The 18,783-nt window shown below is 37.6% G+C and overlaps 2 pseudogenes; one reads left to right on the forward strand and one right to left on the reverse strand.

Moving 5' to 3' along the window:
* Window positions 1-2,995: 2,995 nt before the first annotated feature.
* LOC118749883 lies at window positions 2,996-8,319 on the forward strand (annotated as a pseudogene).
* A 230-nt stretch (window positions 8,320-8,549) lies between these two features.
* LOC118749884 overlaps window positions 8,550-18,783 on the reverse strand; it is a 42,011-nt pseudogene continuing 31,777 nt past the window's right edge.

The following is an 18,783-nucleotide window of genomic DNA, read 5'->3' on the forward strand; positions in this document are numbered from 1 at the left end:
AGGTGGGAAAATGTAGTTGAACTGTGTTATCAAGGTTGAAAATGCTATTGATAAGCATCTACAAACTAAAATTTCCTATGAAAATTATAAGTTTGTGTTTTAAAAAATTTTTTGAAGTGAAAACTTCTTTAGCGGCGGGACTGATTTGAAACTCGATGAACGGAAAACGTGACAAAAACCGCAAAACCAATACGCATTTGAATGTTATTTGCCTTTAAATGCGTAGTTATGTCCAAGGCATAACAAGGCAAAAGTGATTTTGACATTTCTCTCATTTGAACTGCAACTGAAATGCCAATTCTTAACCCTATACTGTTCAAAATTTAAATTTTTTAATTTAAATTTTCAATTTTTACTGTGCGACTGATTTTAAATACATAATAAAGTTTAAAGGAATTACGTGCGGTGTGCAGTGTTTGGAAAAAGCCAGGACAACAATCTTGTACGTTACTTTAAACTTCCTAATTGTCAAGTGAAGCGACAGCGATGGGCAAATTTCTGAAATATTTCATTAGGGGACTCTTCACGTGTGCGTCAAAAACCATTTTAGTGCCAGTGACTTGATTTGTTGCCAGGGAAGCCAACTCGTGGATAATTCCCCGATTTGGAGGGAATTTCAGTTTGCGTGGGGAATCGGAGAATTGGACGCTGTGACATAAGCAACTATGTACCTATTGTTTTAGTTTTTTGTTGCTTTTGTATTGAATTTTATTAGTTCATTTTAACAAAAATCGCATAAATCTAGGTTCCAAACTATGTGCAATATTTAAAAAACAAATTCAACAAACTTTGGTAAAAATTTCGAGCTTTTTATTTAGATTTTTTAGAAAGATTTTGAGTATGCAGTTTTGTAGCTCGGTCAATTCTAATTTTTATGAGCGTTTCTTGATTTTTTTTTTTAATATTTTTTTTTATTGTGAAACTTGGCATTATAGGGTTGTTTTTAAAGAATATTTTTATCAAAAACAACTCAATTTAGATAACAAAAAAAAAATAATAATCGTGAAAACTTGTCGAAATTTGGTGCGGCTAAAGTTTTTTCGACCACTGTATGTATATTAATATTATATGTAGATTTTTTATTATTTATTTGTTAACTAACTTTATAAAAGTTTGATTTGGTTTATGAAAACATAGATGAATTACATTTAAAAATAAAATAAACAGAAAGACCAGCAAAATATCAAAATACATACAGTTTCTTTGTACATAAGGAGATATCTATGTGTGGGGAATTTTACGGAATTTCGGGCCAAAGAGGGTAATTTCATTATCGAAATCGGGGAGTTCGAAATAGATAAAATTTCAAATGGTGGTCTGATAAAACCTAAACCAGAATTCTTTGATGACATAAAGAAACTAGAATTGCCAATATTTAATACCTAAATTGCCAAAATTTAATACCTAAATTATTGAAGTTAAGTTCTGATGTATGTAAATTTAGAAGAATCAAACATGTTTGTTTAATGTTTAGTATACTTTAGAATTAAGTATTTGAATAAAAAAATGCTCAAAAACATTGGGCTAGTAAAAGCAGGAAAATTGCCAAAAGGGTTTCATAAATAAGTTTGTTTCATTTAGTGTGTAATTTTGTGTAAGTATGCACTTCCACATTTATATTAAACGAAAATGCAATAAATAAAATGAAGCTGATTAAAATGAGATTTTAAATATTTTCATACTTACAAAAACTTTCAATTCATAGAATGGAGTGTTATCAAATATGGTAAATGAATAACAAAGGGTTAATTTCTTTGTTTACATTTTTTTACATTACAGTCGGCTATGATTATGTCTGTTCATTGGATTCAAGCGAACTACCGAAGTCAAATTGAAGTGATTTTGTTTTTGTTTTCTTTGCTTCTATTGTCGCTTTGCAGGCGGCTCCACTATGCAGCCATACGTACATATGTACATATATATGTACGTATATTTTTACGTATGATAAGCTAGACAATACGCTTTTGTGTTATTATGTACCGACGAAGAGTCTAGGTGCGTAAATATGTCAGCGCATAGAATTCAAGCGAAAGGTTGAAGCACAGAATAAACAGTGTGGCGAATACTGCGGCAACGCGAAGCGAACAACGAGAATTAGGCAGAATGTTCGAGGAATGACGTAGAATGTTCCACAAAGAGAAACGTCAAGTTGGATGAACACTGCGAACAGCGAGCGAAAGAGAATGAGCGATAAACTTCAGAATGTTCTAGAGTTGCCATAAGTGCCAGCGCAGGTATATAAGGGCGCCGCCACAGCGAGGTGAGTTAGTTACAAGACAGTAAGCTACAAGTAAAGTGAGCAGAGAAGTGAGTTGCGAATAAGCAAGATATAAGTTTAATTGTGTTACCAAGTTTAGTTAAGCGCTGTTATTGCTTTAACAAGTATTGTAAAGTGTTTTTACTGTATTAGCGAGTATTGTAAATTGTTTGTTGTACAATAAAGTTAATTGTACTACAATTTGGTCATCGATTGCATTTATTTAACAATCCAGCGATACGAACTGAGAGATTTGGGAAATCCGGACGAGGTTTCAAGGATAATCGTAACAATTGGTGTCAGAAGTGGGATTGTTAAATAAATCTCGAAGGATAAACTACTGAAAATGGCGAAAATTCAGGACTTAAAGATTGAGGAGCTGAAACAAGAGTTGGAAAAGCGTAATTTGGCCACCTCCGGAAGAAAAGTGGAATTGTTATCCCGGTTGCGGGAGGCTATGGAAGCTGAAGGCATCGACGTGGACAAATACGACTTCCAGGGTAAACCCGACGAGGCATCCGCAAGGGACGAACAGAAGGATGAAGTTGCTTGTTCGTCGAAGGATGTGCAGCAGACATCCGGGAAGGTTGAAGAACAGCAAAAGGCTGTTAGTTCATCAACAGCTATAGACATGAAAACGTTATTGGCTGCCATGTCACAGATGTCATCACAGCTGTCGTCACAGATTCAAGCACAGGATACACGCATGTCACAGATGTCATCACAGCTGTCATCCAGATGCAAACGCTGGAGACACGTATATCTTCAGAGGTATCAGCGCAGGTGCCATCCCGGCTAGAAACTCAGCTACTGGCACAAGAGACACGTATATCAGCCCAGCTGGAAGCACAGGATGCAAAAATTGCACAAATACAGGACAAAATCGAAGAGAGACAGGAGAAAGTCGGGACAAAGGTAGAGGAGTTGGAAGGTCGTCTTCGTGATTTACAGTTGAATCGTCCAGCTACTTCGACGAGCGCACCCAAGGTAAAAACCCCATCCTTTGACGACACGATTCCTTTCCAGGTCTTTAAGCTCCAGTTCGAAAAAACGGCTGCAGCAAATCATTGAAGCATGGAGGATAAATCCGCTGCACTATTCGTTGCATTGAAAGGACCTGCGGCAGAAATCTTGCAGACTATTCCCGACTGTGAAAGGAACAGTTACGATGCGTTAATGGGTGCAGTGGAAAGACGTTATGGTAGCGAGCAATGGAGACAGATTTACCAGATGGAACTGGAGAATCGCTGCCAAAAAGCCAATGAGACTCTACAAGAATTCGCTTCGGAGATCGAGAGGCTGGCTCACTTGGCTATTGGAGACGCATCTGGTGAACACCTTGAAAGGGTAAAGATTCAGAGGTTCATCAACGGAATGCGAGACATGTATACCAAGTGCGAGACGTATGCAAATCCAAAGCTAACATTTGCTGAAACGGTCTCGTATGCTCAGACGCGTGAAACGGCAGCACTCCTAAGTAGACCAGCCTACAAAGCACATCGCGTGGAAGTGGAAACACCGGACGAGACAAATGAAATGCTGAAGAAGATTATCCAACTGCTGGGCGAGAAAAAGCATGGCTCTGGCAAATGTTTTAAATGTGGAAAGTCAGGCCCCTTCGCCCGCGATTGCAGTGCAAGTTCCAGTGGGCTCAACAATTCAGCAGGACGCAAACGCAGGGCTGAAGGAGACGAAGCCAACTCCAATAAGTCGTTAAACTGAAACGAGCCAGCAGGAAGGGCCGCGTGCTGGCTCCAGAAGTTGAAGGGCCCATAATCTCAGGCTCACAAATTGGCCGGAATGCGAGCAACCTCACTATTGGTGGATGTGTGAATGGGCAGGAGAGAGTACTGACAGTGGATACTGGAGCGACACATTCCATTATTCGACCGGATTTGGCCACTTTTTATGTGAAGCCACTACCTGGAGCAAAGCTGCAGACTGCAACTGGTGAATGCACCCAAGTGTTGGGAGAAGTACCATGCGAGGTAATAATCGACGGTTGGGCCTCGTACACTAAGTTTATAGTGGCAGACATTGTGGATGAAGTCATCATCGGCGTGGATTTCTTACTTGGCCAAGGCATGAAGATTGACCTCCAGAGAATGATCCTGACAGGTCGTCACAGGAAAGTGCCGCTTAGGGTTGGATACGACAGCCAGTACTGCAGTAGACGGTTAGTCTTAGAGGAAGTGTCGACAATTCCACCGGTAACGGAAGCGGTTAGTTGGGCGGAGGTTGGCAGTGATGGAGACGGAGTGGTTTCATCAGGAGAAGGAAGCGGTTCACTGATACAGGAAAAGCGTGACGGTTCCGCTAGCTCAGTGAAGAAGAGGTCGCAACAGGGAAGTGGTCATGGCGAGCCAGGCAGTGTTTCCGGCAGGAGGAAAGCCACTGAACCACGTTGCAATGGTGATACGCCTGTGGCCGGAAATGGAAGCGGCTGTGGTAGCAGTAGGCGCGCTTTGAAGTGTCCTGAAAAAGGTGGTCGGCAAAAGCGAGCAGTTAAGCCGGAAGCCAAGGTTGAGATTATTCATGTCCGGTCAATGAAGCTAGCAGCTGCGGACGAGCGAGATACGAAACGACGGCGGGAGTTTCAGCGTAAGGATCCGGATGTAACAAGATGTGCTGAAGGCAGTGCAGCACGAAGGCGGGAGTCAGGGTGTCAGGGACAGATGATGCGGCATAGATCCGAAAAGGGTGCCCACGAGAAGAGACATGGTCTGGTCACCATCAGTGGCCGGCAGAAGCACGACCATGTGAGATGGTGCACTCCCGGAGATACGCCGGAAGCAATGTCCAGTAACGCACTGTGGTTGTACATGTCGCAGCAGAAGAAAAGCTTTACCTCCAAGCAAAGACTTGACTGGAAAGATCCGTTTAAGATTGACAAACGGCTGAAAGACGCAGTACATCAAAGCATCAAATCCAGACAATGGGGAGACCGAGGACCAAGATGAAAGTGGTCCACTTGGAAAGACTTGCAGCGGTTGGAGCGGCAAGTGTGTCTGATCGGGACGATCAGACTTAGGTGGAGGGCAGTGTGGCGAATACTGCGGCAACGCGAAGCGAACAACGAGAAATAGGCAGAATGTTCGAGGAATGACGTAGAATGTTCCACAAAGAGAAACGTCAAGTTGGATGAACACTGCGAGCAGCGAGCGAAAGAGAATGAGCGATAAACTTCAGAATGTTCTAGAGTTGCCATAAGTGCCAGCGCAGGTATATAAGGGCGCCGCCACAGCGAGGTGAGTTAGCTACAAGACAGCAAGCTACAAGTAAAGTGAGCAGAGAAGCGAATAAGCAAGATATAAGTTTAATTGTGTTACCAAGTTTAGTTAAGCGCTGTTATTGCTTTAACAAGTATTGTAAAGTGTTTTTACTGTATTAGCGAGTATTGTAAATTGTTTGTTGTACAATAAAGTTAATTGTACTACAATTTGGTCATCGATTGCATTTATTTAACAATCCAGCGATACGAACCGAGAGATTTGGGAAATCCGGACGAGGTTTCAAGGATAATCGTAATAACAGTATACAGAAGATGCATGTCGATTATCGAAATAACTTGAATTTATTGGGTCGATTACGTATAGCAATGCAACCACGGTACGGTTGCCAGCTGGTAACGCAACTGGAAAGAAAATTTGTATTACGAAGGGCAACTATCGTCAGTTGCTGTAGAGTAATCTATAATCGAAATTTGACAGTTCCACAACCAGCAAGCGGCTGTAAACAAGCTGCGCGAGTAAAATTAAATTACTAAAATAAAGAGTTTTAAAGAAAATACAGCAATAAAGCTAAGTTCATCGCAATTATTTGTTTCAGAGGAAGAGAAGTGCATGAAGGCGGCCTCAATCAGGCGACATTTAAAGGATAACTGCAATCCTCTTCAGCTACCGCGTGCACTGTAAGCAAAAGTGAATGCTTTCAAGGTTTTTCTTTTATTATGGTTTTGTGTTAATTTTCAAAGCATATTGAGGACTTCCAAAAAGAAGCTGTAGTATAATTGGTTAATAAACAGATGAACCTCTTCGTTCAACTTCAATACCTTCTCTCACAAAAGCTTGCGCACCTCTTAGATTTTTCGCAGAAGGAAGTGATTGGTGTGGTTGGAGGTGCTTCAGTTGATAAAGAAAAAAATTTGCAATAAGTGTTCGCTTTTGTTTCGCCAAAGGGCGTACTCCACGGGAGCTAAAATTTCAAGTTATTGTTTTGTTATTTTCACCATATTCTGTAAAAGCAAACTGCATTGCAAAATGTTAATATCGTTCAAATTATTAAAAAGGAAATTGTATGACACACTTTTCAAGTTTCGCTCCTAAATACGCTCCAAAACCATTCCCAGCAACCACAAAAATGTAGTCGCCTGTATAAACACTTTGTAGCAACTGCAGTTGTCAGTTGCCAGTTGCCACCTGTAATATCGTTTTGGCAACTAGCAACGCAGCTGAAGTTCCTGCTAAAGCTCAAACAGTCAACGACGTAGCGAAGACGTAGGTTGACGCAGACACGATCTACCTTATAGGATTCGGGTGTTAACGAAAACTCACCACCGCATGCCGGTGACGTTGCCGTTGCTTCTCTCTCTCTATCAACAGTAAATTTGATATGCTGCTACGTACGTCAACGTACGTTTACGCTACGTCGTTGACTGTTTGCTTATTGGCTACCCTGAGAAAATCGTTGGACCATGTGGTCCATTTGTGCCATATTGCAGTACACACTTACAAAATGCTCCTCTGTAATGCAGTAGCAGCCCAACTCGTGTCTCTACACCAGCTTATTGTTACCCGATCATTTCTCGAGTTTTAACGATCGTTCTCCTCACATGATGTATATTAGGCTGTGTTATCGAGAGGTAGATACTCCATGGACTAATCCCTTCAATAAGTTTTGTGCTACTCTGATGTAATGCAGAGCTGGAGTATATGGTCCTGCCCTAGGACATCGCAATGTTATGTTGTTATGAACCTTATGGTCTGATTATGGCAACTTAACGTAACTTACGGCTCTCTATTAAAAATTCTGTTAAATGGGTGTTGCTTATAATTTAAAAGCCGAAACTTAACATAACTTAATGCAACGTCGAAATCTGTTTCATTTTGATTCTCTAAGTTCTACGTTCCGGTAAGTTAAGTTAGGTTGCCATAATCAGGCTTTTAGGGATACTCTTTACATGAGTGCATTGAGTTTTCGAGTGTTGATAAAACAAAAACAAAAAGTGCGTGTATTTTGTTTTTGTAAAAGTACTACTTAATGTCAAAAACAAGGCGAATTTATGCATTCGCCGTAGTCCAAGGCGAATTTATCCTTGATAGAAAGCAGCTGATCACATCTAAATAAACAAACAAAAGCATTGAAATAAAAGCACTGAAACAAAATTATTGAATAAAAGTGAACGCAATTTAACGAAAAGCGGAATAGATACGACGAGAAAATTTATAAAGATCTGTTAAGGAAGCGGTTTGCTTGCGGTTTGCTATGCTTTTGCGGCGCAGATTCCTGCCACTTTCCTTGCGTGATATCGGCTGCTTTTTGATGATGTTCATGAGATAACATTTGTATTTGGCGCTACTCCTCGGCTTGCGAAGTGCTGGCTCCACCACGTTCTTGGCATTGCAGCATTTGTGCTACTTGCATTCTGAAAAGAGATCACCACTGTCGCTTTACAGAATCATGCATTGGCCATAACAACCACTGATACTTTGTATTCTTCCCTTTACACCTTACAATTGGAGCCACTTATGCAGTTTACAATAGCCTCTATATGCTTTGATATGTCATGGCAGAATTTTTATTTGCTTACTTACATGCTTAATATTATTGCGAGTGCTTACTCCATGGTGTTCATCGCATATCATGCGCCGTATATAATGCGTGGAGCTAAGAATTGCGAGAAACATTCATAGCGATATGATCTCGGAGTATGACGAAATTTGGCGATGGTGTTGGGAAGACGAATGCTATTGGCGTGGTTGTCCCCATTTATTAAAAGTGATCTACCGCATGATGGCATACATTGGGAAAATGTTATAGATGACACAGAAAAGGATCGTTAATTTGATGCACATTAGCGCGTGCTGTTTTTAAATTTGAATTTCTAGTCTAATTTTGAATCCTCATAATTTTTTAAGCATTTATTTAGAGTTAATATAATTACGAAAAAATCATAGTATTGAAATCGTATAATCGGGGCGGATTTTATCGTTTTGAAGGTATGTGCCACAAAAGCTACCTGAATAATAGTAGGCTCCTTTTTCTTTGTTTTTAAAATTATACTTTATGGCACAGTAGGGATGTTCAATCATTATGCTCCTAACTTAAATACAAAATATCCCGCACACTGTCATCATTAATTGTTGCTACCAAAACTTTCTCCAACTAGCGACTTCAGTTTTGATAAATGTACTTCATTCAGCGTAAATCCTGTTTTGATTCTTTCTACCATGGGCTGGAAGTCCATGTTGTTCTCCACAGCATACTGTAAACAAATCAACGCCTGCGAAGGTGCCTTATTTTCTATACATCCATCTATGTACGCCAGCAGGCATTCCTCAGATGGTGTCCCTGATATACGATGTTGGTTTTTCTCGATATGGGTAAACACTTCGCTAGCTTTTTCAAAATTGCCACTACGCACTAATAACGCTAGTATGTCACCAATCATTTTGCCTGTGAATTGTAAATCTTTTGGACGGCGACTCTCTGGATCGGCAATTTTATGATAAATATCCCAAGCGATTTTACCCACTTGCTCGGGCAGAGATTGATGTGCGGGCAGCTCTCCTCAAGTAGCACAAAAGTCAAAAATACACCAAAATATTTTGTGTATTTTTTACATCGGCGTGATATACATTTTCAATATAAAAAATATGCCATTTCTAAGCGCAGTTTTTGAACAGTTTATTTCGATTCAGTGTAAAGGTTATACCGCTGTTTCGTGTATTATTTACACCTACCGTAATTTTTTTTTACTGATTTTCTGTATATATATTATGCCAGTGGTATACAAGTTTTCTTGTTTCTAGAACATAAAATAAACTCCGTTGGTGTAAAATGCGTACTCATAATTGGCTCAAATCATACACCATAATGGTAAATTATTTACATCATATTCTAGCATAAATATATTCCTATGAGTGTGAAGAGTACGAAAAGATTCGAGGAATAAAATTTACTAATAATCAAATTTAAAAGTAACTCAGACATAAAATTTACACCGAAGCTCTTTTTTAATCTGCACAACTTAGAATTCTTTTTATAAATCTCAGCATTCATAATATGCAGGTATGAAAATCGCGAATATATATGAATGTGAGTTCCTAATTTGAAAACGAGGTACATTCTGTCGAGTGAATTTCGGTCCTACCCCCTCTAAAATCGAGCGCCTCAAAATTTATGAGGATTTGAAGATTTTAAATAAATCTGGAAAAAGTTATATTTTGAAAGTAGTGATTTTTTGGAAATTTTTTTATTTCTAAGAGATGCGCTGTTTAAAACAGGGTCGAAAATATCCATAAAGTGGCATAGTTGAGTCAATGTACATAATGAAATTGTTAAATTAGCTAAATAATAGTCATACAGCTTTAATATGGCGGCCAGCCGAGTTTCAGGATTAGGCTAAGTTTACAACCTAGCGTATTAGCATACACTGAGAAAAAGGATTAGTTTCGACAACTAAAGATATTTAGTTCCCGAATTTTGACAATATTTGGGAACTGTGACCAAGGATTGGGAACTATTACCATGGGTTGGTAATTATAACTAAATATATTAAAGCTTCTAATATTCATCTAGGTTGTACCAAATCGTTAATTTAGTTGAAGGGTTTGGTAAATACTAATTAATATTTTTTTGAAGCATATTTCTACAAATTCTATTCAACTTAAAGTATGGTTCATAAAATGATGCCTTTAAGCTCTGCTAATACAGATAAGCTTTCTTTCAACACATGGATTAGTCATAGTTACCAAATCTTAGTTGATCGATTTGGTTTGAGAGCGGAATATATTCATGCTTATGAGCACCCCCTAAATAATGATCAGCGCTCTCTGAGCTCATGTGTGTTTCACATACGAAGAGCGCCAGCTAAGCAATGCACAAAGTCCCACTTATTGAATCGTTTGAATGCGCTAGTATGCCGACCATTGCATAAAAACGATTCAATGAATGAGACTGTATGCGTGGAAATCATTGCTCCGCTACCGCTGTTCGTATACGGGTGAAACACGCGTGTGGTTACAGAACGCTCATTAAGCTATGGCATGTCGATCACTGCGCTGGGTAGAGAAAGAAAAGTGTGTGCTATGACATGCCCAGGCTTGTTTGTCTCAGTTTCAGTTTTGCCATCGCCGCGAGTTGTTTCGGTGCGGGTATGGTTATTTAAAAATATAAAGTTTGATGCCAACCGGCGTTTCTCAGTGGATATATAATTCATGTGAATTATAATTAGAAAGTATCTATTTAGCCAAGGAAAAAGCAAAGCAGTATACTTAAACCAGCAGATATTGACCTGGGTTTTCGCACGACTATTCCTGTTTAATCGTTTCTTTTTAGGAAATTCTTACCACCATATACATATGTATTATTTACACTAGTAACTATTTATGTAAATATGTTTGTATTTTTTATGCTTAATATATGCAAATAAAAGAAGTAAACACAACAACCATCGAGTAAATTTTTATTTGTGTCAAACTGAAACTTTTTTTCCAATAATAAACGGTTAGCTGATTCACGTCTACAGCAAGTTCATAAAATTAATTGAAAACTTTTATCAACCAAAGCATTGTTTATATTTGCCCAACAATAATTTTATTCAACTAACAATATTGTCCACTCAAGGTAGTCGTTTAGTAATTATTAACAAATTTACATTTGTCCCAACTAGAAGGCTCAAGTAAATTGCAGACTTTCGTGAACTAGATATTTATTTCGCCATATCCAACTATGCCACTTGGTCACTATAACCAAATCTTGGTTATTATAACTAAACCTTTTTCTGGGTGTAGCGAGAATACATAAACATCGCTACTAGCCATCATTTACACAGTCATTCGTGTTTATCGCTGTGAAAGCAAATGAAAAATATGTCTTTTGTAAAGTGAATAGCTTTTCTCATATTTAAAGCCATACATACATACATACATATATGTACATGTGTACATAATAAATCAAAACAGCTCTTCTAGTGCTATTACATACAGTACAATATGCTTAGGTTTCAGCATGAATTGTCAAAAGGTTATAGAAACAAATAAAAAGATCTCCGTAAGTGTTTAAAGCATAGCAAAATCATACACGATTAACTAGTTATAATAGGGCAGTTCACGATGAATAGCATTTGCCAACTTTACACTTAAAATCGTGAACTTCCCTATTATAAATAGGTTTGTTCCATACGCTTTTCGGGCTGTTTCAGTAATTAGAGCGTAAAATCAAGTTACTCTCTCACAAGTGTCAAAAATGTGTCAACCCGTGCCAAAAGGGCCCAGAGCGTGAGGAACGCAAAAAACTACTTTTCGTGCCCGGAATCAAGAAATCAGTTGTAAACAATGATTTTATGTTTATTTGTCTTATATATGTAGCTAATAAAATTAGCAGATACCTACATTTCTGAACCTTTAGTGCTATTTTCCATTTCTGTATTTTACAAAATTTGCTATCGGATGTAAACAAACAACAGCTGTTATTTCAAATTGACTTCTTGCACATTTCTGCCCGGAAAAAAAGTCCGGGCTGTTTCGGGCACGAAGAAGAAGACATTTACGATCCAAAAGTGGAAGGTATGCGCTCTCTATTACCCATTTTTCTAGAGTGAGGAAAGCTTTCTGGACATTTTTGGCACCCGCGGGTAGCCGCGGGCTCGTGTGGAAAAAACCTAATATTTAGTCGTGTATAATTTTGCTACACTTTAAACACTTTCTGCTTTTTAATCGATAGCGATTATGCTGGCGAAGGAGTCACTATATTGGCTACGACTTCCACACAAAATAAGCTAATAGCTTAAATTTCTCGTCAAATAATACACGCCTAATTTTGATCGAGCGATATCCATCGCATCGCGCAACGCCATTACTCTAGGTTGTAAACATAGCCTTACCTTCATAATACTTTGAAAATATGGTCGTCGTCGAAAACTTACACTGATTCTTGAGTTTGGTACAAAATATTTACCAAGCCAAAAGAACGGTGTATTTATTTTGCCTTAGACTTAGAAATATTCACAATTTACACCATTCAATTTGAGAATTTGGTATAAAAAATGTACATTGTCAATTAAAAAAGACGAACAATGCACAGTTGGGAAATACAGTATTGTGAAAAATAATAGGGACACGACATTTTGACAAGCTTTGCTCTTTTTCTTTCGTTTACTTAACCTTTGGTATTTTTTATAAAAATACAGCTCATTATCTAACAAAAATCTTTTTTCAACAAGATTTTACAACAACAAGTAACTAAGAAAGGCGTTGATTTTTGATATTTTTTGCTGACCGTATAGCGGTTTTTTTCCATATAAAAATAGATTGTGTTTATTCGTTATATGGAAGTAAATCCGACAAAAAAGTTCTAAGAAAAAGCAACGTTAATTTTTAGCTACTTGTACATTCGTAATAAAAAGTTTGTTGTTGTTGTAAAATCTTTTTGAGTTTTTATAATTTTTCTACAATTTTCAAATTCCGACTTATATGGTTTTTGTTAGATAATAAGCTCTATTTTTTGAATAAAAAATATAATAATCATTAATCAAACAAAACCAAAAACTAATCAAAATGTCGTGCCCCTATTTTTTTTGCCATGACTATATATACCAAAACATATTTTTCGGCATATTTAATTTGCTGAGAACTGTGAAAGAAATGCACACAACTTCATATAAAATAAATAAAAAACTGATTTGTTGAATTAAAGAAAATTTATTCAGATTTATTATTTAAATATTTGCGTTCAATGGCATGCTAGTTGTAACTTGTGTCTCGATCTCTTCTGCATTTTGATCTTCCATATTCTGCTTTTCTTCAGCATTTTTTCTCTTCAGCAAATCTCTAAAGTATTTTTGAGTACCAATTAAGTCTATCTTTTCATCGACATTTTGGTTTACGACGTCTACAAATAGTATTAAAATGGCACTTAGCAAAGAAAAGCGGTTAGGTTTTCCTGGTGCAGCTATTTTCCATGTGCACGTTTTTAAAAGTGAATCAGCAAAGAGCATTGATTTTAATTGTGTTCGTCGCGTGAATTGTTTTTTAGTTTTCTTAACGTGGTCCAGTTTTGATAGAATGTAGTCTGTTGCTTTTTGTACATACTCATTTTGGTTTTCAGTCAACTCCGCATTGAAATGATTTAGCACATCAATTGAGGTGATCGGCAGTCTGGGAAATGATATACCTTCATATTCTTCAGATGCTACCCATTCTTCTGTAGTCGAGTCAGATATTAGGGAACGTTTTTCACGTGGCTTGTTCATGAATTTAGTCACCGACCCTGATTTTACAAGCTCCTGTAGTGCAAATACTTCACTTCCTAGATATTTCACAGAGTTTTTCAATTCTTGGATGGATGCGAGAACGTCGGTATTATGTTTGCAGGTATTATTTTGATTCAGGAAACTTGAAATGCCCACCAAATAGTATTTTAAAACTGCAATAGTTAATATCATGAAGTTAAGACACATTTCGTTGTTATGAATAAAATGGCCATAAACAACTCATTATTTGCTTCATTTGAATTTAGTTTAAGAAACTGAAGTAATTCTTCTTCGCTTGGTAGTTCGACCCCTTCATTTGGTCCTGTATTGTGTACACCTTCGTTCAATGATTTCATTTCATTTGGATAAAATTCTTGAACTTGCATTGGTTTTGGTGAAATAATTGCTGTCGGACTCACAAATGGCTGCAAGTTAGTCGGCTGTGCTAGTTGACTTGAAGGCCTTGGCTGGTGTTGGCTCTGAGCCGACATAATAATTTCATACTCATTTTTAATTTTTTCGTGTTGATGAAATTGTTGACGAGTTCGACTTATATTGCTTATATTTCGATTTTCATCATCAGTATCCTCGAACCGACTCAATTTTTTTGCAGCATCCGAGGCTGCATCAAATAATTCAAAAACGCCTTTCAGCCTAAGCAATCTACACGGCTCCCATTCGTCGGAATCGTTAAAATTCGCTGGAAAGTCCAATCGGCATTGCTTCTTTTGATTTTTCTTCGACCTTGGCCAATAAATATAATTATTATTAAACCAATTGTATGGTACAGCTTCCACGAACTCTGAACCATCTTTTTCTTCACAAACAACACAAATAAACTTTCCGTAAATATTCATTTCAACAGCCATGTTAATAGCGAGAACTTATGCTTTCAAATAAAATACGTTGACAGAAGTTTAAACACCTGCTACACGTTCATTATTTAGAACTTGTGCAGAGTTCGGTAACATTCACCCACGTTCGTACCCTAATCGAACGTATACATTTCAACATTAGGTGTGTATAGTAACTTCTCCAGTAAAAATTTGAAACTTGCTACTTCGGAACAGGGGTAAACCATCAACATTGAAATTGAGAAGTACTTGAATTGTTTGATTTATGTCACGAAATGCATTTCGCAAGCAGTTTTCAATGCCATAGTACCAGAATGAACCGGATCCCATTGTTTGTATTACCACATTACGCGGTGTATGGAGCAACGTACGCGCATCTTTCGGCAGTTCAGTTTTTCCTTCGCTCCGCAATAAAACAAGTAGCTCAGATACAGCAGAGTGGGCTATTTTGTTTTTTATAGCCCAATCCGCCAATTTAGACATGAAGTCAATATGGATGTTCACATCATCAATGACACAGTCTACTGAAGACGGCTCTACTTCCCGATATATATTTTCCACCACCTCGTCATTATCATCCAAACCATCGTGCGAAATTGAATCATTTGTCTCTGATATAATTGGTTCTTTTGAAATAATATACTCTCCGGATAATGAAGAATTTTTATTGTTTCCGTCTCGAATATAAAAGTTGATGCTTCCGCACTTTCCAAATAGTTGTCGGTCATTTTGCAGGTTCTTGTCGATTGGTTTGACACAGTTATTTAATCTCTTCAAAAAGTTTTTCTTTCTACGGTAGCACTTCAAATAGGAATTGAACTTGGAATATTTCATATTTATACGACTTCCACTCGACTCGACACTCGCAATGAGGCTATATATTTATTTATAAAAATACGCAAAAATGTTGGTTGGTAAACATAAAACGACTGAATAATTTTAATGACATTTGTCAATGTTGAGCAATTTGTGAACCAAATAAAAAAAGTGGTGCATTTTAGGAGCTGGTGTAGTTTTCGTACTAATCTCAATGAATAAATAGTACCAAAACGTTAAAGGTAGAATTTTGATTTGAAAGAAATACTGGTGGAATAACAAATACACCAATATGTTCTTTTTTTATTCAATTTAATCAGATTTGTACCAAAATCCATAAATTTACACCAATTTATACACCAGTGTGCTACTTGAGTCTGTTAGGAGGATTATCTATTAAAATTTGTAAGGTGCGTGTGAGGAGACTTTCACGGTTTGTGTGATCAAATATAACCATATCGGACCAGAAGCGGGGCATTAGTTTGACAGCTCCATGCATTTCACAGCTTCTAATATTTCTTCCATAATACCGGGCTCTGGAATGTAAACGTGCGGGACGAGTAAGTCATAGATTTTCATGAATTCGTCGATTGGTTCTGTTTGGCAGAGTAGCCTCTTTATAGGTATCGCCAATCAAATCATAATTATTACCAGTGCGTATTAGTTCATCGACCTTCTTTGCAAGGGACTTGCCACGCAAGTGATTGCGACAAACGTCCATTGCCGTTGTAAAGAAATACGTGTCCCGCGGGAGTTGCATTTTGAATTCTTTTCCCTTGATCTCATTTAAAATATCGACTATAATATGTGCAACTGGTCCACGTTCTCGACAGAAAATGATCAACAGGTAGTAATAGTAGTAAGTGCTCAAGCCAAGCTCAACGCCTAGTTGCTTGAATTCCGCGAGTAGTTTTAGTGCTCAGCTCTAATGCCGCATTTAAGGTGCCCAAATCAGGTTTCAACTGTTGCTGTGACATTTGCTTAAGTAATTCCCTGCATAGTTCCCAGCGTTGATCCGCCGTTTCTTTTAGGAAGTTCGTTACGCTGATCACTGCGTTGAAAGTTTGAGTGTCTAACTCAAATTTCTTTTCAGTTGCTTCTTGCAGAAGTGCATACTAAGGCATCTAGTACCGAGATTCGCGATCCCGAATCCCGGGAGTCCCCAGCCCTTTTTGGAGTCCCGAAATCTCTGGATCAAACCCTCGGGATCCCGGGATATAATTTAAGTCACTACCAAATTAAAATAAAAGGACATTCAGACACTGTAATGGCATAAAAGAATTATAAAATGCAACCCTACAAATAATAAATTAATATATTACAATTCAAGCACTACTATTATTCTCTGTTATAATTTACATGTAACATATATATGAGGCATTCTTTTTCATATCGGACACCAAATTTTGTGTCAGAATTTCGATTGGCTTTACATTCTTTGACTAAATAATCATTTACTTCTTCAAATTAGTATTATCGTAGAGACTTAATTGGTGACTCTCACAAAATAAACCACCTCGTCATAAATAAAAAATATTTTAAAAATAATTCTTGAAAAACTCCAATTTTTTGGAATATGTTTTTTATTGAGAACTAGCAATACCCGGCGCGCGTTGCTACGCCAAAGAAAGACACATGTATTTAGAGTTTTGAAACTGAAGACCTTTTTATTTACCTTAATGCTAACAGATAAACAATATTTTAAGTTTTTTCATTTGGTGTGTAAATATATAAATTTTGTGGTGACCCAACTCGTGAACAGGCGACGTATAATTGGCCATGTGAAAAGCACATTCAAATCCAAACCCGCTATAGTTAATGATTGCAGTTGCGCTTTATTTATAATTATTGCCAAAGCAAGAGGCAATGGGAATTGAAGCCGCTTGAATTCGAACGGTAAATCGTTTGAAATCATCGGTATACGTGGAATCAGCACATCTTCCCATTTGAATATACCTCTGATGATAGTTGCCTCGATCAAATTCGGTGTTAATTTATTTTTTTTATCACTGGTTTCGTTGCACAGTTTTGGCGCATTCAAGTTCCGAATAAGCATCACTGGTAATCCAACCTTTAACGCCAACGAATGAGGAGGCATTCCATGTGGCTCCAAAGAATTAAGAAATTCAGTTGAGTAATTAACAGCTTGATCTTTATCTATTACTGCATCAATCGATTTATATTCGACTGCTTCTCCTAGAATTTTCCATTGAATTTGACTGTTTAATTTACTAACATCATCGTTCTTCGGAGCTAAAATCGCACGTGTGCGGAGCCATTCCGGATATCGGTAGTTGATCGCTAAGTTCGGAAATACTCTGTCGATGACGTCTTGAATGCTCTGTTGCGTTTGACAAAATTTGGACGGAAATGATATCTCATTTGCTGTGCGATCAATAGAACTTCACCGTTCCCGATATCCAAAAGTTGCTTTGGAAATATTTGGGCAGACGCATCTTGCAGCAAATGCACTCGCATATTTGTTGGGAGCGTAATTTTTTAGACATAGTTACACAGATGCGATACTTTTGAGCACGCGTTCAACACCTCCCTAGCCGTTGATCGAGGTATAACGGGTAATGTTTGAGGAAAATCATCTGCAAGAAGTATACCAGCGCCTCCCATCGGTTGATCTTTTCCACGAAAATCTTGCATAGCTCGCTCCACTGCTTCGAGCGATTTCTAATGTGTCATGGTGCATTCGTCCCAAATTATAATTTTGTACGTTTTAAGGACTATGGTCATACCAGAGTTTTTGCTGATGTTGCATGTAGGTGTTTCGTTCTGCTTCAAATTCAATGGAAGCTTAAGTGCTGAATGCGCTGTACATCCGCCATCAAGTAGTGTTGATGCAATCCCCGGTAATGCTACTGCTACTGCAATCCCATTTCGCATTCGAACTGACGCCGATATTAAATTGATGTGAAAAGTTATCCCCGCACCTCCTGGATCATCTAGGAAGATAATTCCGCCATCTCCTTTGATTACACGTTGCATGATTTTGTTATAAGCTTTTTCTGATCAGCAACTAAAACCTCTTTTTGCGTTTGCTCAAATCGTTATTAAAAATTTTATTATATTTTTTAAGCCTTATTAAATTATGCATTAATATTGAGCACTTTTCTAGTTTTTAAATATTAAACAAATTCGGTTTGTAAATTGCAACCTGGTAAAATTTTTCAAAACTGTGGCATTAACGTGCATACATGTGCACACATATAGATTTAAAAATTTGGAATCCGCATTTTCCTTCTGGTAAGCTTTCGGTTTGAGAGACTTTAACGTTTATAGCACTATATATCTTTGGTATTTCTTACAAATATTATCCGATTTTATCTGTCAATGTTATTGTGGCTTATTAAAATTTTATTTTTAATATTTTT

Source organism: Rhagoletis pomonella, unplaced genomic scaffold, assembly GCF_013731165.1.
Source record: "Rhagoletis pomonella isolate Grant_MI unplaced genomic scaffold, Rhpom_1.0 Rhpom_scaffold_00075, whole genome shotgun sequence".
Lineage (NCBI taxonomy): Eukaryota > Metazoa > Arthropoda > Insecta > Diptera > Tephritidae > Rhagoletis > Rhagoletis pomonella.